The 27627-nt window shown below is 43.9% G+C and overlaps 1 protein-coding gene across 1 annotated transcript in view; it reads left to right on the top strand.

The window, feature by feature from the left end:
• The first annotated feature begins 2056 nt into the window (after positions 1-2056).
• The window catches only part of TPRG1 (tumor protein p63 regulated 1), a 113312-nt gene continuing 87741 nt past the window's right edge, over positions 2057-27627 (top strand). The window contains exon 1 of the mRNA XM_040349583.1: positions 2057-2224. The gene's annotated coding sequence lies outside the window, so the exon portion shown is untranslated. The remainder of the gene's footprint in view (positions 2225-27627) is intronic.

Genomic DNA, 27627 nt, shown 5'->3' with positions numbered 1-27627 from the left:
GGCTCGACGAAAAAGTGGCAACCCTACCAAAGCACTTGTAGGGTTGCCACCTCATCCCTTTAAACCCGGATACATATGAATTACGCAGGTTCTGATTCTAATTTAATGCAGATGGAGTACCAAGTGAGTTCAATAACCACCTTATTCAGCCGTAGAAACCTGTGTAAGTAATATGTATTTGGGTTTTAAAGGGATGAGGTGGCAACCATAAGCACTTGGCGCATCAGAAGTTAGACCCCAGTCTGTGCAATGGAATTGTTCTAATCTGTGTGACATCAGTCGCTCCATCTTAGAGAAAAGTTCCTGCACTACCTTTGGTCCTGTATTGACTTCTGTAGAGAAGTCACATGCAACATGTCGTATCGAAGTCACAGGCATTGTGTACCCAGGCTTAACAGGGATCTGTGAACGGAAAGACTACAAGTCTCATCCTCCACTATGGCAGAGGGACTTGTAAATAACAATGGATCACAAGTAGGGTTGTCCCATTACCGAGAGCAAATGCTCCCCGTGCTTCACCCGATACTTTTTTATTTTAGTGTACAGTGGCTGGAGAGGGCGGGAGATGTCAGTGGCTGGAGAGGACGGGGGAATGCGGGCGGAGTCTGGCTGGAGAGGGCGGACAGTAGGGTTGCCACCTCATCCCTTTAAAAAGGAACACATCTGAATTACACAGGTTCTGTGGCTGATTAAGGTGGTAATTAAACTCACTTGGTGCCTTATCTGCATTAAATTAGCCTCAGAACCTGTGTAATTCAGATGTGTTCCTTTTTAAAGGGATGAGGTGGCAACCCTAGCGGACAGAGTCGGTGAACGCAGAGCGAGTCCTCACCTGCAGTGGAACTCGGTAAGCTGGCAGGGGTGTAGGGCGCAGCCGCATCAGAATCGGTGACCGGTGCTGTCACATTCGGTCACAGTCAGCGGCTGAACGTCCCTACGCCCATCTTGGTACACCCTGCACTCGGCTGCAGTAAGCAGCAGCAGACATCTTGTTACACCCAGCCCAAGCTATATGGGCTGGGTGTAACAAGATGTCTGCTGCTGCTTACTGCAGCAGAGTGCAAGGTGTACCAAGATGGGCATTGCAGCGTAGCTTTTTTTTTTTTTTTTTAAATCCTTTTTTAAATCCTGTGTAATTTTTCGCAGCATTTCAGTGCCAGCCACCTGTCAGTGCCCACAAGTGCCACCTATCAGTGCAATCAGTGCCACCTATCAGGCACTGATTGCACTGATAGGTGGCACTTGTGGGCATTGACAGATGGCACTGATTCCACTTATAGTGCAATCAGTGCCATCTACCAGTGCCACTTATCAGTGCAATCAGTGCCCATAAGTGTCACCTATCAGTGCAATCAGTGCACATAAGTGCCACCTATCAGTGCAATCAGTGCCATCTACCAGTGCCATCTATCAGTGCCCATAAGTGCCACCTATCAGTGCAATCAGTGCCATCTAACAGTGCCCACAAGTGACAGCTATCGGTGCCAGCCACCTGTTAGTGCCACCTATTAGTGCCCATCAGTGCCAGTCACCAGTCAGTGCCCATAAGTGCCGCCTATCAGTGCCCATCTGTCAAACTGTCACATGACATTGAAAAAAAAGTATCAGTAATCGGTATCGGCGAGTACTTGGAAAAAAGTATCGGTACTTGTACTCGGTCTTAAAAAAGTGGTATCGGGACAACCCTAATCACAGGTACAATGACATCACCACGCTAATAGTCCATAGATGGACCTGGGACTGGGATGTAAACAATGCAAGAGCCTGTGCATCTCACCCAAGACACACTGATCACCGTTGCAATGCTCTGCAGGCTTCAATGCATTATTGTAACAAATACACATTTTTTAAATATACATGTGGATTTATTTCTCTCATTTTACCAAAAGAGGGACTATATCTTTAAGAAGCCCTTCCTTTTGTTTGGACTAGAAGCTTTCATTGTGCTGTGCTTGGAAAATCATACAACGTTCCTGTGTGTTCAGTGTAGGCAGCTGATCAAGGGAGGAGTGGAACACTGACAACTACAGAAGTAAAACTCGCCCTGCAACTTTAAGGGCAGCCTGAGTCACTGGTTACTTCCTACTTGTAGTTTCTAACACACTGATCACAAGGCTTGGGGTGGTTGTTGTACTCCTCCTACGTCGTCTGTACACACAGCTGAGCCCCACACCAAGGAGACAGAGACACACAGATCCTCCATCCATCCCAGCAACCTTCTCCGGTAAGGATGATCATTATATTCCAAGCACAGGAAATCAGGAAAGGAGAGTGAGCTTCTAAAAACAGGAAGAGAGGGGCTGATTCCTCCTCACTGCTCTGATTAGAAGGGAAGCAGGGCTAGCAATGTGTAGTTACTGGAGAATGGCCCTACTAGGGCAGTGACATTGTACTTTACATCTCAATATGAGCCCCTTAGTTACAATCTTCTGTATTTGGAAAGAAAATAACGTTATCCTGCCCCACCCTACAACTACAACACAGCAACTACAAGAGGAAGGGAACTGCAATTGTGTGTAGTTCTATAGAGTTCTATGGCTCAGTGCAAAAGAATTCTATACAGTCCTTTATTTTACACTAAGCCTGGATTCACATATGTGCGGCTTCGTTTTGCATTCTGGGTTTCGGTGCGTTTCAGCTCACTGGTTCAGCCTGGGTTCACACTATTGCGAACACAGACACTGCATGCGCTTCACACCCGCATTTCTGTGCAGATCACATGCGATGCAAATTCAGCCATACAGTTGTATGGCTGAACTCTCATTGGATTTGCACGAAAAAGGTGCAGGAACGCTAATACATTCATATGATTAGAAATTGTTTTTAAAGCGGAGGTTCACCCTTTAAAAATAATTTTTACATCACACATAGTCGCGCCATCCTACCGACACAATGCCAGTGTTTTTTTGTTTTTTTTTGTCAGCACATACCTCTTAATCCCGATTTTTCACCTCACGGCGATCCTGCGGGAGTGGGCGTTCCCAAGCACTGCCTGTGATTGACAGGCTTCCGAACGGCGCATACTGCGCGTCACAGGTTGCCGACAGAACCCGAACGTGGGTGCGCAGGCGCCGTATAGAGCCGCACCGACGTTCGGGTTTTTTCGGCAACCTGTGACGCGCAGTATGCGCCGTTCGGAAGCCTGTCAATCACAGGCAGTGCTTGGGAACGCCCACTCCCGCGGGATCGCCGTGAGGTTAAAATCGGGATTAAGAGGTATGTGCTGACAAAAAAAAACAAAACACCGGCATTGTGTCGGTAGGATGGCACGACTTTGTGTGATGTCAAAAAATGTTTTAAAGGGTGAACCTCCACTTTAATAGCAGCATATATGTATAGTTTATACTATAAATAAAAATCGCTGTGCGCTGCTAAAGTGTTCGGGTTTGACTTGAAGAAAAGGTGGCAACCCTACTTGCATCAGAGTCCCCAGAATTCTCCCTTACATCAGAGTCCCCCTTTACAGTAAGTAAGTGTGGACTCAGATGTAAAGGGGGAACTCTGCAAACACAGACACTGCATGCGCTTCACACCTGCGTTTCTGTGCAGATCACATGCAATGCAAATTCAGCCATACAGTTGTATGGCTGAACTCTCATTGGAATTACACAAAAAAGGTGCAGGAATGAACCCCCCCCCCTTTTTTTTTTTCGCACTGGAATCATATTGCGATCCGATTACTGTCCGAATTCACAGTTTGCTCTGCGAACCGATTTCTTTGTATTGACACCCGCAGCGGTTCGCAGATGCGATGTGGGAACCCGCATTGGAATCACGTTGGTTCCTAAATTGCATAAGTGTGAACCCAGGCTCAGGTGAGATTCAGGTGCAAATTTTTGCCTGAATTCGCACCTGAACCGGACCCAAAAACGCACAGGACCCTTTTTTGAAACCGGACCCCGGACATGTGTGAACCGGCTCCATTGAGAGCCGGTCACATTCACATGTCATGCGAATTGGATGCAGTTTAAAACGCATCCAATTTGCATATATGTGAACCCAGCCCAAAGATGACCATACACATATAGATTTCTTTTGTTCAGCCTGAACAGATTCCTCCATTCATGCTAACGGCACAGATGGACAAATTTCCCTCACCCATGACCAGCTATGGTGGTCTCCAAAGTGCGGCCTGTGGCCCTTTGCTTGCCTGTATACAGTAAATTGGCCCTTTGTTTAGAGAATTTGGAGACCCCTGGAATCAACTTTTAATGAATGGAGTGGTGCCAAGGCAGTAAGAATCTACTGAAACTTGAGCAGTGTGTGGCCAGTTTCCTTCCGTTTGTGTTTTTTTTTCACAGAACAAACAGATATCCGTTTACTCATTAATCTTCAGTTCAGTTTGCACATCAATCTTCACCTCAGTTCAGTTTACATCAGTCTACATCCATTTTTTTTCTTAGGGCCAATTCACACTATGTGAGGTGACAGACATTTTACCGCGGTGTAAAATGTCTGTCACCGCAGGGACACACAGGAACAATGTGTTCCATTTACACTGCAGCGCACCGGCCCAAATTCCACTGCAATGTTAGGCGGCACAGCGCCGCCTGACATTGCAGTGTCTAAAGTGTACGTTTTGTACACTTCACATAAAGTTTGTTTAAATGAAACAAAAAAAAAAAAGAAGGGGGGTGCTGCGCTGCGCTGAATTGTACTCCACACTACCCACTAGCAAGCCAGTGTTTTGTCAGATATGGGAGACCTGTCAGAATTGGTAGCGTAAGTGACATTCCGTCGCCGCCATCTTGCTACACCCCGCACTCCTCCACTGTAATGATACAAAGAGAAGGGGGTAAGCGGACACCTTGTTACACCCACCGGAGTTTTGCATCCCACTGTTACTTTTAACAGTAAACAGAGCTTATACGTTTAAATAGATCTTATAAAATAATCCGACGGTCTGTTTAGATGTTGAATTTTAAAAGCAGCGGCAAACCTGCTGACCTCACAGGTTTGCTAATGTGACAGAACACTGCTGCTTTTATAATTCAACATGTAAACAGTCCAAGGGGTTTGTAAATACTATGGGGGTTATTTACTAAAGGCAAATCCACTTTGCACTACAAGTGCAAAGTGCACTTGAAATTGCACTTGGAAGTGCAGTCACTGTAGATCTGAGGGGGACATGCAAGGAAAATAAACAGCATTTTAGCTTGCACATGATTGGATAATATCAGCAGAGCTTCCCCCTCATTTCAGATCTACCCCTCAGATTTACAGCGACTGCACGTTCAGTGCAATTTCAAGTGCACTTTGCATTTGTAGTTTGCACTTGTAGTGCAAAGTGGATTTGCCTTTCGTAAATAACTTCCTATATTTCACCATATATGCTCCGTTTCCTGTCAAAAATAACTGTGAAATTAAGTGCAAAACTCCCGTGGGTGTAACAAGTTCGCTTGCCCCCTTCTCAGTGTATTGTTACTATAGAGGAGTGTGGGGTGTAGCAAGATGGCGGTAACGAAATGTCACTTCCGTTGCCAATTCTGACGGGTCGCCTAATCTGACGCAACACAGGCAATGCAGGTGAATCACTCTGCAATTTAAATGGAGGGGCAGTGTGAATTGCCCCTTAGAGCCGGTTTACACAGGGGCAACACAACTCTTTGCGAGGCGACCTGAGCGCGCAACTTCAAGTCGCCTACAGGACAGGCGACTTTCCAGTGGCCAATCAAAAACAATCAGTTTGGGGGGCGGGAGGGGTTTGCCTGAAAAACAATTTTCTCCTCCTGTATTGTTGCTTCAGTTAAGACAGGGGATCCGACTGGGAGGCGACTTTCATTGAAATCAATGGGTACAAGTCGCCTAGAAGTCGGATTGAAGTAGTACAGGAACTTTTTCTGAAGTCAGAGAGACGGAGAGAGTATTAAGATGGCTCTCATTCACTTCCATTTATTTTCTGAACCGTGCGACTTCAAATCGGATCCCAAGTCGCCCCTGTGTGAACCGGCTCTTGGTTGTTGCAATGACTGATCAGAGGTGACAAAAGTATAAAGAAAAAAATGTTTCTTGTTTAAAAACCGACATAAACGGAACAGGTGGCATTCGTTCAGATCCATCTAAATAGATACAATGGATGCAGCCTTGTTCCGTAAAAAAAAAAAAAAGGGCCTGAAAGACTTGGATGTAAGGCCCCTTTCACATTAGCGGACCGATCGTCCGTTTACTACAAGTCCGTTTATGGGATCGCGTCCGTTAGCAGATGGAGCATCCGCTAACGTCCGCAACCATCCGCGTCCGTCAGGATCCGTTTTTTCGGACGGAAGAAAACCCTATTTTTCTTCCGTCCGGCGGAACGGATCGGATGAAGACGGACAGACGGTCCGTCTTCATCCGATTCCCCATAGGGGAGAGCGGAGGAGAGACAGGGCGGTCTCTGCACTGTGTGCGGGGACCGCCCTGTCCGCCGACAGCTCAGCGGGGATTACGGATGATCCCCGCTGAGCCGACTGACACACACGGAGCGGACACAAAAACGGTCCGCTCCGTGTGAAAGGACCCTTAATGTATGATCATGCGTTTACATCCACCCATAGTCCCACCATAGACATTTATTGTGGTTCAGTCTGCATTCATCTGAAAAACTGACAGACGGATCTAGACTGAACGCATGTGTGACTCAAACTCCTCTATCATAACAGGCGACAGGGCAATAAAATAAAAAAGGTGGCTGGGCCACAGTTTTGCTGCCCACCTAAAATGTAAAGTTACGGCCAGAGGTGGCAGTTCACAATGTAGTGTGACAAGCTAACAGGTGGCACCGCCTGACAAATTACACTATTCAGGTCAATGGGTCCGTGCTGCAACTGATAGTCAAACACTTGGCTTGCGTTTGCAGCACATTGACCCCATTATACATTGCTGCTTAACAAAAAAAGTCAGGCAATTAGGAGACAAAAAGATCGCCTCCTGAATGCCTGGCAGTGGCTGCTCATCCACACTCTGCAAAGCAATCCCTTGCAGATGGCTTTTTAGAGCATGAGTAGTGTACACTATCAAAGTAATGACCCATAAATACTACCGTACCTGCACACTAGGCACTTCTTTACACACGTGGCACTTCCTTCTGCCCCTCTGAAAAATGATCCACAGGTGGGCAGCAGCAGCCAAGGCTGATTTCCTTGCATCCAATTTGCATAACAGGAGAGTGTGACCGGTTTTCTATGGAGTCGGTTCACACATCTCCGGGGTGGCTGCGGAGCGAATTGCGCAGGAGGCCTGTGCGTCTTTTGCCCTGTACACACGATCGGTATTTCCGATGGAAAAAGTCAGACAGACTTTTTCCATCGGAAATTCCGACTGTGTGTATGCCCCATCGGAGTAATTCCATCAGAAATTCCGATGAATTCCATCGGAGTTTACATAGAGAACATGTTCTATTTTACTCCGATGGAATTCCGTCGTGAATTTGGTCGGACAAAGGTCCGATCGTGTGTACAGGGCATTTGGCTCAGTTTTAGGTCTGAATTCAGGCAAAAATTTGGACCTGATTCATCTCTGAAACGGAGAACAAGACCGGACCCCTGCTGTGAGCTGCACCCGGCAGCAGTGTGAACCCAGCCTCCGCAGGTAATACTGAATGCCTGGAAACTACCTAAGTTAATACGTTGTGTTTTGCAGTAGTGCTGCCTGACAAACGCTACCTGTTGTATACATTCTGCCATGTTGCAACTGCAACAGTGTACACCAATATGCCCATTGGACACTTTACCCCGAAGTTTGGTAGTCAAAGGGCAGTGAGACTGCAATTCAACCACCACTTTTTTACTGCCCCCCAGCCTCCTGTGTAAACAATGGGGGTTATTTACGAAAGGCAAATCCACTTTGCACTACAAGTGCACTGCAAGTACACTTAAAAGTGCAATCGCTGTAGATCGCTGTAAATCTGAGGGGAAGCTTTGAAATGAGGGGAAGCTCTGCTGATTATCTGATTATTATCCAATCATGTGCAAGCTAAAATGCTGTTTTTTATTTTCCTTGCATGTCCCCCTCAGATATACAGTGACTGCACTTCCAAGTGTACTTGCAGTGCACTTGTAGTGCAAAGTGGATTTGCCTTCCTTTCGTAAATAACCCCCAAGGTCTTTAACACTGTGTTTAAGGGTTCATTTACACTTCATTTGCTGTGCATTTCTGCATGCGAGTTTGTGCCCATTTTTCAGTGCATTTTAACTGTGTTTCAGTGTGTTTTTTTGGAATAACTTTTTCAGTTATTTTAATTTATTTTCTTTACTAAGCTACATTTACATGTGTTTCTGCGCATTTTTGGTTTGTTCTGTTGTAGAAAAATGCAGCATTCTGTACCGCATTCCCTTTTTTTTTTTTTATTACTTCCCATCCTTAGGCCGTTTTTAAATGTCCTGGGGTTGAAGTGGTTATACCAGGATCATGACGGCAGCTACAATCATGATTCCAGTATTTTTTCTTTTAGGTAAAAGTGATCTGAGCAGCTATGCATCCTCTGGATCACTTTTACAGACACACACCTCCCCCGCTCTCCTGTCCCATTTGCTAAGGATGAGACCAGCAGCATCAGCTTCCCCAGATCTGATTGTATTCCTCCCACTGTGTGATGTCAGTAACTGGAAGTGACAAAATCCTCCTCGCTTCTGGTTTCAGTCTGATGTAAACAAGTCGTTACTGCCTTGTGAAAGCATCTGGTCAAACTGATTTCAGTTTTATCAGATGCTTCAGACTGAGGCTAGAGGGGAGGTATGAGGTCTAATAGACCCTAGATCTCTCTAAAAAGAGGACCTGTCACACTCAATGATATAACAATCCTTGTGATAGCAGTAAAGTTGATAGAAAAAAATAAAATAAAGGTAACAAAGTGTTTAATACATAATAACATTTAAAAAAATGAAAGAGCCCTGTCCCCCCTTTGCTCATGCAAATGCGAACACGCACGTAGGTCCTGCACACATATGTAAATGTTGATTGCCCCACACGTGTGAGGAATCACCATGAACGTCCGAGCAAGAACAATAATTCAAGGAGCAGCCCCCCTTTGTAACTCTAAACTGGTAACCTGTAAAGGCTTTAAAAAGCATCGCCTATAGAGATTTATAGGCACTGCAGTTTGGTGCTGTCATTATATGGGTGTATGCATTTTAACCACTTGCCAACCAGCAGAGGCGTCCCTGGGGGGGCCAGAGGGGGGCCCTGACCCCCCCAACATCATGCTGTGCCCCACCATGTGCCCCCCCCCGTCCCCAGTCAGCTCTGCAGTGGATTCCTCCCCCTCCCTGTGCTCGCCGACACTGCATAATGCGAGCGCTCACACAACCAGATATTCTAGCCTGGGCCGTGTTTAAGTGTGTGCACTGCAGACTGCAGTACACTGTAATCACTGAACTACATTATCTCCATCCCTTCTCTCCCCCCTCATCTGTCTCCCTCCCCCTCTCCTGTTCCTGTTCTTTCAAAACATTCACAATTTATTTTCACTTTCAGTCAGGCAGATAATATACGGTGCAAATTTCTTTCCTGCATCCACAGATTGCAGGAAAGAAACTTGCATGATTCCCCCATCAACAGACAGTGGTGACAGGGGAATATCCCTCCTGCCCAGCAATTATATTCTCCCAACAAACAGTGATTATCACCAGTGGCTATACAGCAACCACTAGTGATAATTATAAGAGAATCTGCTCATTAATGGTTCAAATCTCAGCCAGTTTCTGCTGAACCAGCTGAGATTTAAACGGTCTATGGCTGGTCTTAGCTCATAGGCAGCCCATACATTGATTAGCACTGTGGAGTGTCGGCTTCCTGGCGTGATCGGGCATGTGGGATTTCAAACACACCCGAGCCCATCTCTATTGGTTGTAGACAGTTGAGCTCCCTGCAGGTTGCTTAGTAGCAGTGGACCCTTCTCTGACATGCTGATCGGGATGCAATCCAGGTGATGCTCCCAGTCAAATCCTAGTCATAAATATCAGTGATTTTTAGGGCTGTTACTGATCAAAATGTTTCTGTTCGATTAATCGTTTTTTTTAATCGATTAATCGACTAATTTCGATTAATAACACACATACAGATCCAACTACTTTTAGCTGATCTCCTTGCAGGCTGATTACCAGTGCAGCTTCCAACCACTGGAAAAATGGATAGCAGGATACAAAAAACACACAAAGGCAGCGCTTGATGGGAATAGCATTAAAACTTTTATAGTCTTCAAGTAGGTAACCAAATAAATATTGCACTGGAGATAAAATCGATGTAGCTACATAAACTGTAAAAATGGTGCGAGTAATACCAAACGGTACCAAAAGCAGTCATAAAAACATGTAGCTGTGTACAACGATACCACTGCTGAATCCAGATGAGGAGAGGTTAACATCAGTCCGTCGGCATGTAGATGTCCCATGAAGGGAACTATCACAACTCCCAGTGGATGGTTGTAGAATCCCAGGTTGATAGAGGGAAGTGATAGAGGGAAGTGTAACAGCCCTTGCGTGTGGCAGATAGTAAGGTCCCGCTGGCATGCAGATATGAAGGCACAGCAAAGGAGCCCTTCAGATGGACACGGCAAGCCCCGCCGGTGTCCGTGACGTTACTGGATCTCCAACGGAACTCCCTGAAGGCCCAGAAGCCGGCGGAGAGGTGAGTACCAATCAAAAGAATTTTAATCGATCAAAAAGATTTTGATCAATCAAAAAAATTCAAGATTAATCGATTAATTAAAAGTTAATTTGCACAGCCCTAGTGATTTTATTGATCAAAGCCCACACTTTACAGGCATAGAGCCCACATGGCTGCTGATCATACGGTTGATTATATATATGTGGTTGTACTCTTGATGCTAATAAATACTGTGTTTATTAGATCTGACTGGGAGCATCACCTGGATCACATGCCGATCAGCATGTCAACAGAGAAGGTTATACAGCATTACTGCTGCTAGGTGACCAGCTGGGGGCTCGGCTCTCTATAACCAATAGTGCCAGCCTTCCCCTGCATGCACCCATAATGTCACCAGCACTAGGTCCTAATAGACTGCCGCCGCTGCCAAGGAGACAGATGCCAGACCAGCGCTGTAAATAGCAGGGACAGGACAGCTGGGGATCCCCACTGTGGCAGAACACCAGGGCCCGGTGGCAAGACATCCTTTGCAACCCTGATAGTTCTCCCACTGCTTTGGACCCTTATATTTTCTTGGTGTGCTGGTGACATATATCTCTTGGGGCCCCAGTATAGTAGGAAGGGAGCTCACTGCAGAACATGTGAAAGGGCCCATAGTGGGATCGTAGTAAAGGGCCCCAGGATATATATATATATATATATATATATATAATTGCATTTTATAGTTGGCCCCCCTACTTTTGTCCCTGTCCCCCCATGTGCCCCACCTAAATATGAAAGCTGGAGACGCCACTGCCAACCAGCCGCCGTCATTGTACACGGGCAGGTCGGCTCTCCTGTGCTGAAACCCCGTAGCTGGACGGCGGCTCATGCAGGGGGGAGGGTGCCCGCGGGTGGAGCAGACTCGATGTCTACCTGTGATCGCCTAGTACAGAGACAGAATGGGGATCTGCCTTTTGTAAACAACATTCTAACAGGAGACATGACAGAGATCTACTGTTCCCAGTCATCAGGAACAGTGATCTCTGTCATGCCCCTGCCAGCCCATCCCCCCTACAGTTATAACACACCCAGGGAACACTGTTAACCCCTTTGTCGCCCCTAGTGTTAACCCCTTCCTTGCCAGTGTAATTTTTACTTTGATCAGTGCTATAAAAATGCACTGATTTCAGTAGTCCCCAAAAAGTGTAATTTGGGGTCAGATTTGTCTGCTGCAATGTCGCAGTCCCGCTAAAAATCGCAGATTGCCGCCGTTACTAGTAAAAACAATAAGAAATACATAAAAGTCCCTAAACCTATTTCATAGTTTGTAGACGCGATAAGTGTTGCGCAAACCAATCAATACACGCCTATTGTGATATTTTTTTATGTATTTTTTGGGATATGTATTATAGCAAAAAGTAAAAAAAATATAAAAATTGTCGCATTGGTTATAGCAAAAAAAAATAAAAACTGCAGATTTTGTTTGGGTGCATCATTAAGGGGGAAAATCCTTCTAGGGCTGAAGTGGTTAAAGTGTGACATGTTTGGTATATTTTTACTTGGCGCACAAAAGTGGGTAATGTATGTGTATGTATGTATGTATATATATGTGTGTGTGTGTGATATATATATCTCTCTATTTTTTTTTGTGCAGGTTTTTTTTTCCTGAAAATTTGATAATCTGCAACGCAAATATCGTACATAAAAAAATAATAAAAAAATGGCTACAACAACCTTTTATGTCTGCTTAAAAAAGACGGTGTATGTAAAAAATAAATAAATTGTGTGTTTGCCCCAAGGGTTGCGTGTACCATGGACAAAAAGGCTCCGAATGCAGATGGTGTGCATGAAGCTTAAGGCCCCTTTCACACTTGTGCGACTTCAAGATTTTGACAAGACAGTCATACGACTGTGGATCCGACTTTGTCCCACAACTTGAAGTACGACTTCAATGAGCAGGGAAGCGACTTTGATTCCCCAATAATTAGGGGGAACTCCACGCCATTTAAAAAAAAACAAACAAAAAAAAACGGCATGGGTTCCCCCCTTCATGAGCAAAAACGGCGTGGGGTCACCCCCAGAATCCATAACAGACCCTTATCCGAGCACCCGGCTGGTCAGGAAAGGGGGTGGGGACGAGCGAGTGCGCCCCCTCCTGAACCGAACCAGGCCGCATGCCCTCAACATGTGGGTTGGGTGCTTTGGGGCAGGGGGGCCCCTGTACCCCCCACCCCAAAGCACCTTGCCCCCATGTTGAGGACAAGGGCCCCTTCCCGACAACTCTGGCCTGCCAGGCTGGTGTTTGGATAAGGGTCTGGTATGGATTTTGGGGGGGACCCCACGCCTTTTTTTTGGCGTGGGGGTTCCCCTTAAAATCAATACCAGACTGAAGGGCCCGGTATGCTCATGAAGGGGGAACCCATACCGTTTTTTTTTTTCAAAAAAATTGGAGTGGAGTTCCCCCTAATTATTGGGGGATCAAAGTCGCATCCCTGCTCATTGAAGTCGTACTTCAAGTTGTGGGGCAAAGTCGGATCCACAGTCGAATTACTGTCTTGTCAAAATTGCGCGACTTTGAAGCCGCACAAGTGTGAAAGGGGCCTTACTGATCACAAGAGTGAAACGACAAGACATTGGCGAGGTGGTACGGTGCCCTTCAACTATGAACCCAACTAACCCTGCATACCATTAATTTCAGATCTACATTTTCATGGGGGGGGGGGGGGGTTCCCTAAGAGCTAAACTTATTTCAGTTGTCCCTTCGGAGTAAAAAAGTTGAGAATGGCTGGCATAAGCACATGTAATGACATACAGAAGTATTCTCATTTGTCTGTCTTTATTTCTTTCTGAGACTATGCTATCACTAGTTTAATCATGGAAAAGCAACATTTTCACTTCTTAAAAACAAGACTAGAAAGCATTCTTTAGATTTTTTTTTTTTTTTTTTAAGTAAACTTGATTTTTCCGTGATAAGTGCGTCTGTGTTAATTGAATTTGCTGTAAACAAAGATCTCATTATAACTGCTGCAAATAGACTCTTTCATTTTAAACTCAAAGTATGACCCCTGTGTGCGTTACGGCTGATTATTTTGACACACAATAGAAAAGGTCCTTCAGAAGAATGTTTTTAGATGTCTTGGGAACATGAGCATGGAAACATAAGTAAACAAACAAGAAAGGGGGGATTGTAAAGGCTGTGAACATGAGATGGTAGGGTGCCAGTAAGCACATCTTTTCATGGTTAAAGAAAAATGTTAGAATGCGTGCTGTCACAGGAGTTTTATGCAGTAACTTATCAGCTGAGAATAGACAAAAGAATGGATGTTTGTGGAAATTGACACTTAACTGCCAAAATGTTACATGGAACTACGGGCAAAAATAAATGACAAAATAGGAAGTGACGTTATATTTGGGCACAGAAAGCAATGAAATGTTTATTTACAGAAAAACTCCACTACAAAAATGCAATACAGTACCGTATATTGTGGCTTAGTCTGTGTTATTTTTCTTTCTTTTTTTTACCAAGTAAATTTTTTTTTTTTTTTTTTTTAGCAAATATAGAAAATACCTGTTAATTTTGCAAGAAATGCAAAGTCCATTACACTTCCTGTGAGCTGCACAGAATATCTTCCTCCCTAGCTATCGTCTATTAGGACCAGTTCACACTAGAATGCACTGCACTTGTGATCTGCAGCGGGTGTCAGCCTTGATGACACTTCAAATGCAGGTTGGAAAAGCATTGCGTTCAAGCGAATGGACCGAAATCGCACTGCAACCGGATTGCATGTGAATTGCACAGGAACACACAGCATGTTCCTGCTCAAATTATGGTGTGAACTGGCCCTACAATTCCTAATTGCTCTACCCCTCTATGTAATAGAGATGCAGACATGTTTGTAGTCCATAGTAGAACAGCTTAGGCTGGGTACACACGGGCTGGAAACAGTCTGTTCGGCAGGAACCAGCTGACTTTCGGCCTGTGTATACAGCTCCGTGTCTGACAGAAGCCAGTCTCGCGCCTGGTTTCTAACAAATATGCATGCTGGAAAAACATGTGATCAAAACCTGCAGCCAATGGCTGTGGATGATGAACAGTTTGCACCCACGTCTCTAGACTTAGGCGGGAAGGGGTGTTGTGGTTCTTATACGGGTGGCTCTTAAATTCTTTGCTTGATAATATCTATGAAAGAAAAATGACATGTCACATGTTTTGGAAAGCGACAAATTTGCATTTAATCCTCCAACCCCAACTAGGGGTTCAGAGCAGGGCAGCACCCCATATTTAAGGAGATGGACTATATCCAGGCTCACAGAAAAGCTGCATCGCCGGGGCATTCCATTTCCAGCCACAGCTAGGAAAGCAGAGTTGTTAAGGTTGTTGTTGTTTCCCAGTCCATCGCAGCCATTCCCTTCCACCAGCTCAGACTGGCTTTCTGTGCATAATTAATTGACACAGATCCATACCTTACCAAATACTCTTTCCACATCCATGTTGGAAATGCAGAATAGGATGGAGGTGATGGAAGCCCATTTGGCCAGAGCTCTGATGTCAGCTGCACCCCCAGCTCCTGTTCCTCCCAGTGCTCCCATAAGTATATTGCTGTTTCTTTGCCTGTGGCAGCTCCTTCCCCTCTAGCGGCATTACCATCAGTATGCCCGGCTCATTTCATAGCTGCGAACATTAAAGAGGACGTAAACCCTTGATTCAAAAATGAAAACTATAAATAAAAATCTTGCAAGACAAAGGCATAATCGGCTTGTGTGCATAGCATACTAGCTGATTATGTTTTTTGCCTCTGATCGAAGCCCCTTCAGCCATCCACGTCTCACCCTCTGGCTGAATGACTTCCGGGTCTCGCGGCTCCGGCTAATCACAGCGCCAGAGCCGCGAGACCCGGAAGTCACTCCGGGACAACATGTCGGCAGCCAGAGGGTCACTCCCGCGCATGCACGCGATAATGGCACAGTACAACTGAAGCAATGGCACATAGTGCCATTGCCTCAGTTGGCTTAAGTGTGCATGTGCCGCATGACGTTGTTGCATGCAAATACAGGGATATCTCCTAAACTGTGCAGGTTTAGGAGATATCCTTTTTAGCTACAGGAAAGCCTTAATATAGGCTTACCTGTAGCATAAAGTTGTAAACGAGGGTTTACAACCACTTTAAGAAAGATATTCTGCTGGGAGGTCTCGGTAGTGCTCAAAACTAAAGACCCCAGGCTTAACCACAAACTCAGTGTGGCAGAATTTGTGCTGGCATTTGGCATCTTCAGAGACATTATTTGTGCTGTTCGTTCTGATAGGAGGGTAGAATTAGACCTGTATTTACTTAAAACGGTGCACAAGTACGGTGGGTCCCTTTTTTTTTTTTTTTTTTTGATTTTCCTCTGTCTTTTTCTGCAAAGGTGGCAGCCACTTGGGCGCAGTTCCAGGTAGTAATGTGCTGGAGTAATATTAATATGGAACTTTTTTTGGAGGCATTTCGCTAACCAAAAATCCCCTGTGTGCTTTAACGGTCAGTCTTCAGCACATACCTCAGCGTGATGTCCCATATTTGAGCTCTCTGGTCATACAGAGACAAGCAAGCAGGCGGCCGGTGGGTCCTCTACAGGACCTTCTGGGCAGGTGGACAAATTTAGTAGACCCATCCATTACCTGGGTAAGACTCGAGTGTGCAACAGTTTCAATCATTCTGGTTGCAACTACAATCAATGCTGGCTCCTGCATGTCTGCTCCAATTGTTTCAGAGTGCACCCCAAGTCCTCCTGTCTGGTCAAGCCCTTTAGTTCATCATGACCAAGCCAAGCCAAGTCAATGTATTCTTGCTAGGGGCCTGTTTAGAAAGTCACCCATTCCCGGCCTTTAGATAATTTCTGCTGGATGGATTTTCAGTGGGATTTCATTTGAATGCAGGAATTTATTGTCAGCAGACAGCCACGCTTCTATTTATTGATGAATTACTGGAGGCAGAAGTGTCCAAAGGATTTGTGATTGGTCCGTTTTATTTCACCACCATTCGGCATGTGGAGGGTCAGCCCCATTGGGGTGGTTTGTGGCAAGTTTTCCAATAAATATTGATTAGTTTATGACTTGTCTGCGCCTCATTTATCTTGCATCCTTAGTCTCCATTCCCTGATCCCCCTCTGAGTTTTCATTAAAGTATCCATCTGTGGATTTGGCTATCCAGCTTATTCTACAATTTGGCAGGGGAACTTGGTTATCGAAAGCGGATATTGCCGATGCATTCAAGCTACTTCCTATCAGACCTGCCCTTTGTCCATAGCACGCCATCAGATGGCAAAAACGTTACTATTTCACAACCAAGTTAACCTTCGGGTCAAAAAGCAGTCCTTGCTTGTTTGACGGGTTTGCCCAAGCACTCCATTGGATCCTGGGTAACTGCAAATGTTGTCATGGGATAGTGCACTATCTAGATACTTTTCTGCTCTTAGAGGACCCTGGTTGTCTGCCCAAGAATGTGGAGTTAAATGTACCGTTGGCTGGCCTACAAGGTGGAAGGTCTGGCCAAAGTCATACGTTTTTTTTTTTTTTTTTGGGCATTACGCTGCTTTCAAATCTCATGATTGCGAGTTTGCCCATGGAGAAGTTGGTCAGGATACGTCAGTCTATCAAAGGGGGGATTTTCTTGCGCTTAAGGAACTAATAATTGTTGATTAAGTGCATAAATCAAATTGAGATAATAAGTGAATAAATATATAAATGAATAAGTCCAGCAGCAACACTAAACATGTGATATACACGCAAAAGCAGATAAAGAAAAAAGTAGGTTGCGCTCAGAATCGCAACAAATATGTGAAAGATTAAATAAATAAATAAATAGAATTTAATAATAATAAAGTGCAGGTGTATCAATTAAGTCCATAAAAATACACAATTGATAGGTACAGCTTAATAAGTACTGTGAATACCATATGGGACAAGCACTTAAATGTCTATATTCATTCGACAAGGAATGGCGCTAATAACAGAAAACGCAGATGAACAGTCCCAATGTAAACAGAAAAATTGTCCAAATAAAGGCAAATATAATTAGATCCAAGAGCTAATCCACCATCGAACTCTAATTTGATGAAGAAAAATCCTGTAATCACATCAAGGGCAAGTAAAGATGTACTCTTACCAGATCCAGGATTTAAACAGGCATGTCAATCCACTGAGGCCATGGAGTAGAGGCACGAATTCGACCACTTCCGATGTGCTGGGGTCTCCGCTGGAATACCTTCCGTTGCACTCGAGACTCCCCATCCCATTCAGGGAACCGTGGAAAAAAGTCCCCTTTGACAACGTCATTTATGACGAAACCGGTCAGGGCGGAGCCACGCACCAACGTCACCGCATTCACGTGACCCTGGAAGCACGGGCGCACGTAGTTTTTTGCAACCCTGTTGTTTTTAAGCCTGGTTAGCCGGCTATTTTACTGTTATGTGTACATGCTGCACAATTTTTAAATAAACGTAATTGTCAGTACTTCACCATTTGAGCCTTATTTTTTTCCACGGTTCCCTGAATGGGATGGGGAGTCTCGAGTGCAACGGAAGGTATTCCAGCAGAGACCCCAGCACATCGGAAGTGGTCGAATTTGTGCCTCTACTCCATGGCCTCAGTGGATTGACATGCCTTTTTAAATCCTGGATCTGGTAAGAGTACATCTTTACTTGCCCTTGATGTGATTACAAGATTTTTCTTCATCAAATTAGAGTTTGATGGTGGATTAGCTCTTGGATCTAATTATATTTGCCTTTATTTGGACAATTTTTCTGTTTACATTGGGACTGTTCATCTGCGCTTTCTGTTATTAGCGCCATTCCTTGTCGAATGAATAGAGAAATTTAAGTGCTTGTCCCATATGGTATTCAGAGTACTTCCTAAGCTGTACCTATCAATTGTGTATTTTTATGGACTTAAATAATAATAATAAAGTGCAGGTGTATCAATTAATTCAATTTATTTATTTAATCTTTCACATATTTGTTGTGATTCTGAGCGCAACCTACTTTTTTCTTTAGGATATGTCGGTCGATTTATCTTTTTGTCCGGTCCCCTGTCTGTTCCAGGGGAGACTTACGGTCACTTTTGGGCATGCTATGAGGATTAGTCAACAGGGTAGATCTTTTGTTTCTATGTTGCTGGCCCTCCTATGCCTGTACCAGGGCTCTGACTCAGTCGTGCGAGCCAATTTCCTCATGTTCATGCCGCAACCAACGATTAAGTCTCCCAGTATTTTTTTCAGATGCTGCTGCGTCAGTAGGTTTTGAGGCCATTTCTGGTCAAGAGTGGCTCAGACCTCGGCATTGTTCGAAATGTACCCAATATTGGCAGCAGTCACTTGGGATGCAAATTGGTCGGGGAGGACGCTCATTTTCTGGTGTGGGCAAACGCAGTGCGCTTTGCTCCTTGCATTTGGTGTGTCGTCAACTTTCAACTGACACCTGCTGCAGATCGCAAGGACAGTGCGCTTTGAATGTGGTGCAGGAAACCGGCACAGAACATGGGTTTCGCACACAGCATTCTAGTGTGAACGGGCATAAAGGAATCGCAAGAGTCTAAAGCTGCCTTTAAAAATGATGGGCTAAAAGTGTTTCACTGATCCTTCTGTGTGGGCTCCTGCTGATGTGGTGTACTCAGAAGCAAAGGAAAGATCCAATAGTGTAATTCTGGTTATTAAGATAAATTAAACCCAAATAAAAAAACTTAGATTAGAATAGTTTACCAAGCATTATGAGATGCTGAAACTTTCTATACATTCCAGAGGGCATGGCTCCTTTCAGCGCATAATGTTCCCTAGGCCCCTTTCCATGCATTTTTGTTACACTGGATGTTGCCCTGTTGGATCGGATGAAGACATATTGATCGTATGACAGTGGTTTTAATTCCATTATGGCAGTAACGGAACAAGTGCTGTATTTAACGTCCACCTACCACACAGCTATGAAAACGTTGGAGTCCCCTGACATCACTTTAAGGTATTTTATTTGGGATTTAATTGCAGTTTGTTGCATTTGAGCTAAGCAAGGTTGATATTAGCACAGTGGTATGTTTTGGGAAGGGAGCATTTACAACAACTATACTCTAAGTAAAGGGCCGAAGAACTTTATTTTCATTTCAGACTTCCCTTTTTCTAACCACAAGGGTGCCTATAATACTGTGTCTTTACAGTTTGGTGATGATCTCATAGATCACAGAGCAATCATATGCAACGTTCACCAATGAAATGTCAATCCTGACCAGCCAGGCCAAGGAGGTGTGCTATTTCTATGTTTACTTTTAGGCTAGGTTCACACCTATGCGAATTGAGTGCGGTTTAAACCGCATCTAATTCGCAGGACATTTCAAAATACATTGTTTTCAATGAGGCTGGTTCACATATGTGCGATGCATTCGCACTGCGTATTGCCTCCAAACCGCATGCGGTTTTTATGTCTTGCGGTGCGGCTCAGGTGCGAATTCAGTCCCATTATCTTCTATGGGCACGCATCTAATTCGCACATGTGTTCAGTTCTCTGCAGGAGTTTCTCTCATTCAGCTCAATACAATTCTCCCCCACTCTCCTCTCACCCGGAAGTTCTCCCAGGTCTCCAAATTCGCACCTGATCTGCAGCTAAACCGCAGTTGATCTGCAGAACACCCTCTAGAGAAATCTGCAACGACAACGCAGCTCAAAAAAGCAACGCACTAGTGTGATTCCGGCCTTACAGTTTGTAAGTAATTTGGTCAATAGTATGAGCTGCAGTGCTTAAAGTGGATGTAAACCCGAAAATGTTTTTTTTATTTTTTGATGTCACAACGTACAGAATACGATTTCCTATCATCTGTGCCCAGTCTTGCCACACAGTTAATCCAGCTCTGAGCAATCCTCTTTTTTTTTTTTTTGTTCAGTGAAATAAAACGGACTTGCAGAGAAAAACCTTAGTTCGTTCCGCCCCCTTGCTGTGAGTGACAGGTTATTTACATATCTCATGCACTAGCCTTTTTTAATTCCCACCCCACTCCTTTTTCTGAAGTCATGTGGTTACTTTTCTGGATTTTTACTGGATTTTAGCGATCATAGCAGAATTTATTGTAAAGAATACACAGGAAAAAATGCATGTTGACAAGGGGAGTTTAGAGGAGGGGGGGGGGGAGTCTACTGACATCACAACTCCACCCACAGAGTTCCAGACAACAGACCCACCAACAGAATCTGCAGTTTTTCAGTTCTTATAAGTGGAGACATTTGACAGGTAAGGATACATGCAGGAGGCATGTATATCCTTATAGCTCAGCACTATGGCAGTAGTTTAGAAAGGATGAGAGTGGGTTTACATTTACTTTAATTAATCATTTTTCCAGGACAATATATGAGGTGGGTGGGAAACCTACTACACCTTGTATTGTGTTTGTGTCAGTTTATGACCTCTGACACTTATGCACTCTCTAACCTTGGATCCTTTTACCTTTTTCTTTCCTTTTTGTGGGGATCACATGCGCTTCAATAAATGATCCATCTCTCCACATAGGAATAACCAATCTATAATGTACAACCCATTTAATCAATATCCCATACACAGGATATTGGATTCTGATTGTATCTTCCAACTATTGATCGCATCCCTGTTTTCACCATACAATCTCATAATTTGATCAACCTGAATAATGACTGGATTTGATGCAAAGCGATCAATTATAATTTTTCACCCTGGCCGACCCACATGGTTTGATCGAATCTGCTCTAAATCGAGTCCAAGTTATTCCTATTTAATTGTTTGCAGATTGGATCATTTTGAATGAATCGTACATTGATTGTATAATAGAAACAAAGCCTGTATGGCCACCATTAGATGTGTCTGACCTCAAAAGGATTTTGCAATGTCTGATGTTATTGATTGGTATGGTATTTGTTGATTGCACTCTGTTATGTTAGGTACTGCTCTGAATACACATTGTTCTTGTTTACTGTATTATTGTGACTTCATTCCAACTATGTGTGCTATCCAACCATCCATTTTCTTTGTCAGGAAGCCAAACCACATGCATGTGATCATTTTGGATAGGCAAAATCATTTGAAATGTCTGATCAGTGTGTGCAGGAACATACAATACAATTTTAGAACACCTTATGCTGTCAGATGCCCTCCACCTTTAGGGGTCCTCCATAAATAGCTTACAAATGAATAGCGGTTTGTTCTTGGTGGTTATTGCATTTGATTTATTGTCCATGAAAATAATGTAGTAATTTTTTCAATTAAAACCACTCCTCCAGATATATAGTTTTGTAAGCACAAATCCTGATAGATCCCTGAGGCCGCGTATACACGGTCGGTCCATCCGATTGAGAACGGTCCGAAGGACCGTTGTCGTCGGTTAACCGTTGAAGCGGACTTGATGGTCTGATGTGCCCACACACCATCAGTTAAAAAAACGATCGAGTCCAACGCGGTGACGTAAAACACAACGACGTGCTGAAAAAAATGAAGTTCAATGCTTCCAAGCATGCGTCGACTTGATTCTGAGCATGCGCAGGTTATTAACCGATGCTTTTGCATACTAATCATCGGTTTTGACCTTCAATTTTAAAGCAAGTTCTCTGAATTGTCTAATAAAGAACTTTTTCTGTTAAAAAAAAAAAAAAGCAAGTTCTAAAATTTTTGACCGAAGGATAACTGACCGATGAGGCCCACACACGATCGGTTTGGACAGATGAAAAGGTCCTTCAGTCCGTTTTCATCGGTTTGGACCAACCGTGTATATGCGGCCTAACAGGTTTAGGTTGAGGAATTTAGATCCGTGTCTATTGTCACTTTACATTTTTTTTTTTTTTTTTTGCGCTTTTCTGTTTTGTTGGAGAAATGGTAATGCTTTAAAGCTTCCAGACATATATTTTTTATTTTTTTATTTGTGAATAAAACATCTGTTTTAAAGGCGGACGTCACAGAGCTGGTCCAGACTCTGTAGGGATCCCAACAATAATGTTGGGATCTACACAAATGGCTGACGTGCAGCTAGCTGCATGGCATGGAGGAGCTCAGCTATGAGGAAAGATTAGAGGAACTGAGTTTATTCACTCTTAAGAGGAGAATAAGGGGGGATATGATCAACATGTAAAAATATATAAGGGGTCCATATAGTGAACTTGGTGTTGAGTTATTCACTTTACGGTCAACACTGAGGACAAGGGGGCACTTTTTACACCTAGAGGAAAAGAGATTTTGTCTCCAAATACGGAAAGGTTTCTTCACAGTAAGAGCTGTGAAAATGTGGAATAGACTCCCTGCTGAGGTGGTTCTGGCCAGCTCAGTAGATTGCTTTAAGAAAGGCCTGGATTCTTTCCTAAATGTACATAATATAACTGAGTACTAAGATTTCTAGGTAAAGTTGATCCAGGGTATATCCGATTGCCTCGCGGGGGATCAGGAAGGAATTATTTTCCCTGCTGTAGCAAATTGGATCATGCTCTGCTGGGGTTTTTTGCCTTCCTCTGGATCAACTATGGGTATGGAGTTGGGTGTATGGGATTGTACTGTTTGTTTGTTTTTTTTTGTTTGTTTATTTTTTTGTGGTTGAACTGGATGGACTTGTGTCTTTTTTCAACCTGACTAACTATGTAGCTCAGCCTCAGCATGGCTGAGAGGCTAAGGCCCCATGCACACGAGAAGCAATTACAAACACCTCTAAACTCACGTTTTTAAAGGCAAAAACCGGCGTTTAAAACGCCAGTTTTTGCCGCGAATTGCGCGGCGTTTTGCCGCGATTAGTGGCGTTTTACCGCGTTTGCGGCTGTCAGCGCTTATCTCAAAGACATTGTAGACCCTCCCAAAGTTAAAAAAAGCAAAAATAAAATGCTTCTGAATCCAAAATTTTGCGTCTGGAAGAACGGACATAAACCCAACTGCTTTAAAACGCCAAAAAACGTGATTGTGTGCATGGACACATAGGATAACATTAAATGTGTTCAGGGGCAGTTGAAAAAAATGCCCAAATGCCTCTGAACTCAAGTTTAGCAGCGTCTCGTGTGCATGGGGCCTTAGCCAGCTGCTCCTGTCCCCTCGCCAGCCCAGTGCTCCATTGAGCCCTGGAGAACTGAGTGATCAGCACTCATGTGATCGCTCAGTGTTGGTGCTGGCCGGGGACAGCTGCAGCCATCTATGATGAGTATTTATTATTTATTACCACACTTCTCTTTTAAAGCTTGTATTTATGTCTATGACCCCCATGCACAGGAAATAGGTGTTGTATTTGTGACTGGGACAGGAAGTCATGGACGGAAATAAAAAAAAAAAAAAATTCTCGCTTGACTTCAAATATATACAGTGTGTGTGTGTGTGTGTAATAGAAATAAATAAAATATACGGTATATATATTTTTTTGTCCAGCTCTCTGTTGGTGATATTACCAATCACTGAGTGGCACTAACCCTTTCCCGATCTATCCATAATGAAAATCCAGGTTTGGCTAAAGTTGGGCTTTAGGAATGGTTGTTTCTAGGAGCACAGTTTATGTTGAAATTTAAACAAATCGCTTCTGGGCAGGTATTTTAGGACCCTTTTACACTTTCGGCCTGTTCGGATCTGCCTGTCCGTTTTTCAGGCGAATCTGAGCGGGCCACCTATTGACTTCTATGGGCAGGTGCAAGTCAGCAGAGATGTGTCCGCTGACACCCGCCTGCCATCCGATCCGACAAGATCTGCTCAAAACGGGTAGATGGTGATACGTTCGCCATCTGTCCAGCGCATCGGATGAGAACAGACAGGCTGTCCGTTTTTCATCCGATCTCCCCATAGAGAACAGCGGGGCTCTGAAAGGTTCGTTTCGGCACAGTGATCGGAGACGGACCTCTCATCTCATCAGCAGGGATCAACTGGGCGATCCACCGCTGAGCTAGCAGAGTCCGACCCGTGTAAAAGGGCCCTTAAAGTGGAGGTTCCCCCTAAAAAAAAATTCTAACAATACATTGAGAAGACTGATTACTCTGCGGGTATGCTGTTTTTTTTGTTGTTTTTTCGTACATACCTAGTTATCGCCGTTTCATCCCTCGGCTTCCAGGTATGATTCTTTTGGGTCTGGGCGTTCCTAGTTGATTGACGTTCCTCCGACCGACGCATACTTGACGTCACGACTTTCCGAAAGAAGCAGAACTTCGCTGCGCAGGCGCCGTATAGAGCCGACTCTATACGGCGCCTGAGCAATGACGTTCGGCTTCTGTCGGAAAGTCGTGACGCGCAGTATGCGCCGGGCGGAGGAACGTCAATCAACTAGGAACGCCCAGTCCAGCAAGAATCATACCCGGAAGCCGAGGGATGAAACGGCGATAACGAGGTTTGTATGAAAAAAAAAAATCCAGCATACCCGCAGTGTAATCAGTCTTCTCAATGTATTGTTAGAATTTTTTTTTAGGGGGAACCTCCACTTTAACTGTGCAGATTGATTATTTTTATTATCCAATTCCTACATTTGTATACACAGAATAGTGCAGATAGCTGAGAGTTGTTGCTCTCATAAATAGAAGTGATTATGTCATATATCTGCCTCTCCTCCTCTCTTATTCATTCACAAAATACCTTGTATTCTGTTAACTGTGCAACAAATAAGTCAGGCACCCAGAATAAACATGCAAATTTTGCATTTAATTTTATTTAAACCTTAGTTGTTATTTCCTGAAAGCAGTATTGGTAAGGAAATCAGGATTTCCAGAAGAACGTCAGTAATGTCAGTCCTCAGTATTCTTTTTAACAACAAATTTGAGAAACTGGATAGCTCAGTGCTCATCAGTCAGCAGCGATCCCCACTGGGAGAAGACAGTGATTGTTGCTAGAGGCTATAGCAGCCATTAGCAATAATCGCAAGAAACTCTGGCAGGCTGGTTGTACTTGGGTTGATCATCGATCAACTTGGTACATTCAGCCTGCCCATTAACGGTTTGGTTCTCGGCCGGTTCCTGTTGAACCAGCTGATATTCACACCTTGTATGGCTGGCCTTAATTCCTTAATCTTGTAGTATCAAGCCCCTATGTGACCTTTTTAACAAATATGTGCCTGCCTTCTCTGGCAACTATATAGTATGTATATGACACAAGGTTCTTAACTTCTGTCCAGGTATAATGTATGTTTTACAGTAGTGACATCCCATTTTAGGGTTGACGGCTGTAATTTTTTTTTTTTGGTCACACCTAGTTTTATAGAAGGTGGATGCCCTTGGAACATTATACTGTTATAGGTTTATGGGTTCTAAAAACTGTGAGACAACAATGCATGTGACACAAACATGCCTTTCCTGTTTTCAAAACTTTACAGAACTGTGGTTGTATAGATGTTAAAAAATAGTGCAGTTTTTTCAGACTGACCTGTGGTCATTGTACTGCACCGTGTTAACTGAAGGAGGGGGGGTTATTGTACTGGCTACAGGGAGAACTGGTGGACGGGGTATTGTACTGGACACAGTTTAAACAAGGGAGGGGGAGAGTTTTACTGGGCCCAGACTCAACTGGGGGGGGGATTGTACTGAACCCAGAGTTATCTGGGGGGATAATTGTACTAGGCACATAGTAACCTTGGAGGGTGGTGAAAGAGGGGGGGGGTAGTACTTGGCACAAAGTCACTTGGGGGTGTTTACTGGGCACAGAGTATCTTTGGGCATATTACAAAGGATCTAGTGGGCCCCTGGTGAAATAAGCCCAGGGACATCGATATATCCAGGTGGTACCTTGATCGTGCAGTGAGGTATCCAGAGGAGTTACCTCTGAGGAAGACCTCTTCAAAAGCGATTACACAGTAATTACATGTTTTCAAAACCCGTTCATGTCGAAGGTGATGGCAGACCTGTTCCTGATTAAACTTTTGCTTGCTTCTGTCTATCATTTGCAGATGAAGGGGCTGGTCGAGAGATTTAACAAAACCTTAAAATCTAAGTGCACCGTTTAGGAGATAATCTAGCGACCAGCAGCCAGTGATATCACTGGCGCATGCACTCTGAGGGAACGGCATGCCCGTGCTGTTCCTTCAGAGCAGTGTCCCATCGTGGCTTGGCCAATCGGACAGGCGGAGCTCCCGAACCCAGAAACAAGACCTGGGGAAGATGGAAGCCTCTGCAGCGGTGACAGCATGCTACTGGGTTTGTTTTTTAAGGCAAGCCTTTCATAATGTGCTAGTATGCTGTGCATACTAGCATATTATATTGCCTTGCAGGTGGAAACTTTTATTTTTTCCTTAACCACTTGCCTACTGGGCCCCTTCCTGCCCAGGATAATTTTCAGCTTTCAGTGCTGTCGCACTTTGAACGACAATTTCGTGGAGATGCAACACTTTAACCAAACACTATTGTATGTGTGTATGTGTGTATATATGTATATGTATATATATATATATATATATATATATATATATATATATATATATATATATATATATATATATACAGTGTGTGTGTGTGTGTGTGTGTGTGTGTGTGTGTGTGTGTGTATATGTATGTGTATATATGTATATATGTATGTGTATATATATATATATATATATATATATATATATATATATATATATATATATATAAAAATATTATTATTTTTTGGACAGATCAAGCTTTCTTTTGGTGGTATTTAATCACCACTGGGTTTTTAATATTTTGCTAAATGAAAGTCCGAAAAAAATATATATTTTTTTAGTTTCTGTTATAACATTTTGTAAATTTTATGTTTTTTCTCCTTCACTGATGAGCACTGTTGGAGCTGCACTGATCATCTGGACACTGCTGATCAGTCCCCTTAATATCAGTGTAGATGTCCCCTTTGTGGATTGCTGCTTTACCGGCTCTCCTGACAGCGTGTAAGGAGAGGACTGCCGATAACTGCCAGATCAATGCCAAAACATGCCCTGGGGGTGCGCGGGAAGCGCAATCACAGTAGGGGGTCAATAGACAGCCTCCCTGAAATGTGCGAACGTGCTGTAGCCGCCAGGCTTTACTACCACATTAAACTTGGATGGCCAGACCATTTTTGCAATCTTTTCATTGTGTTTTTTTTTTTTTTTCTTTTCACTTGCAGCTTTTAGAGGTTGGGAAACCAAACCATACA

Source organism: Rana temporaria, chromosome 4, assembly GCF_905171775.1.
Source record: "Rana temporaria chromosome 4, aRanTem1.1, whole genome shotgun sequence".
NCBI lineage: Eukaryota > Metazoa > Chordata > Amphibia > Anura > Ranidae > Rana > Rana temporaria.
Note: the sequence above shows the minus strand (reverse complement) of the source record. Positions and strands in the feature narration are given on the sequence as shown.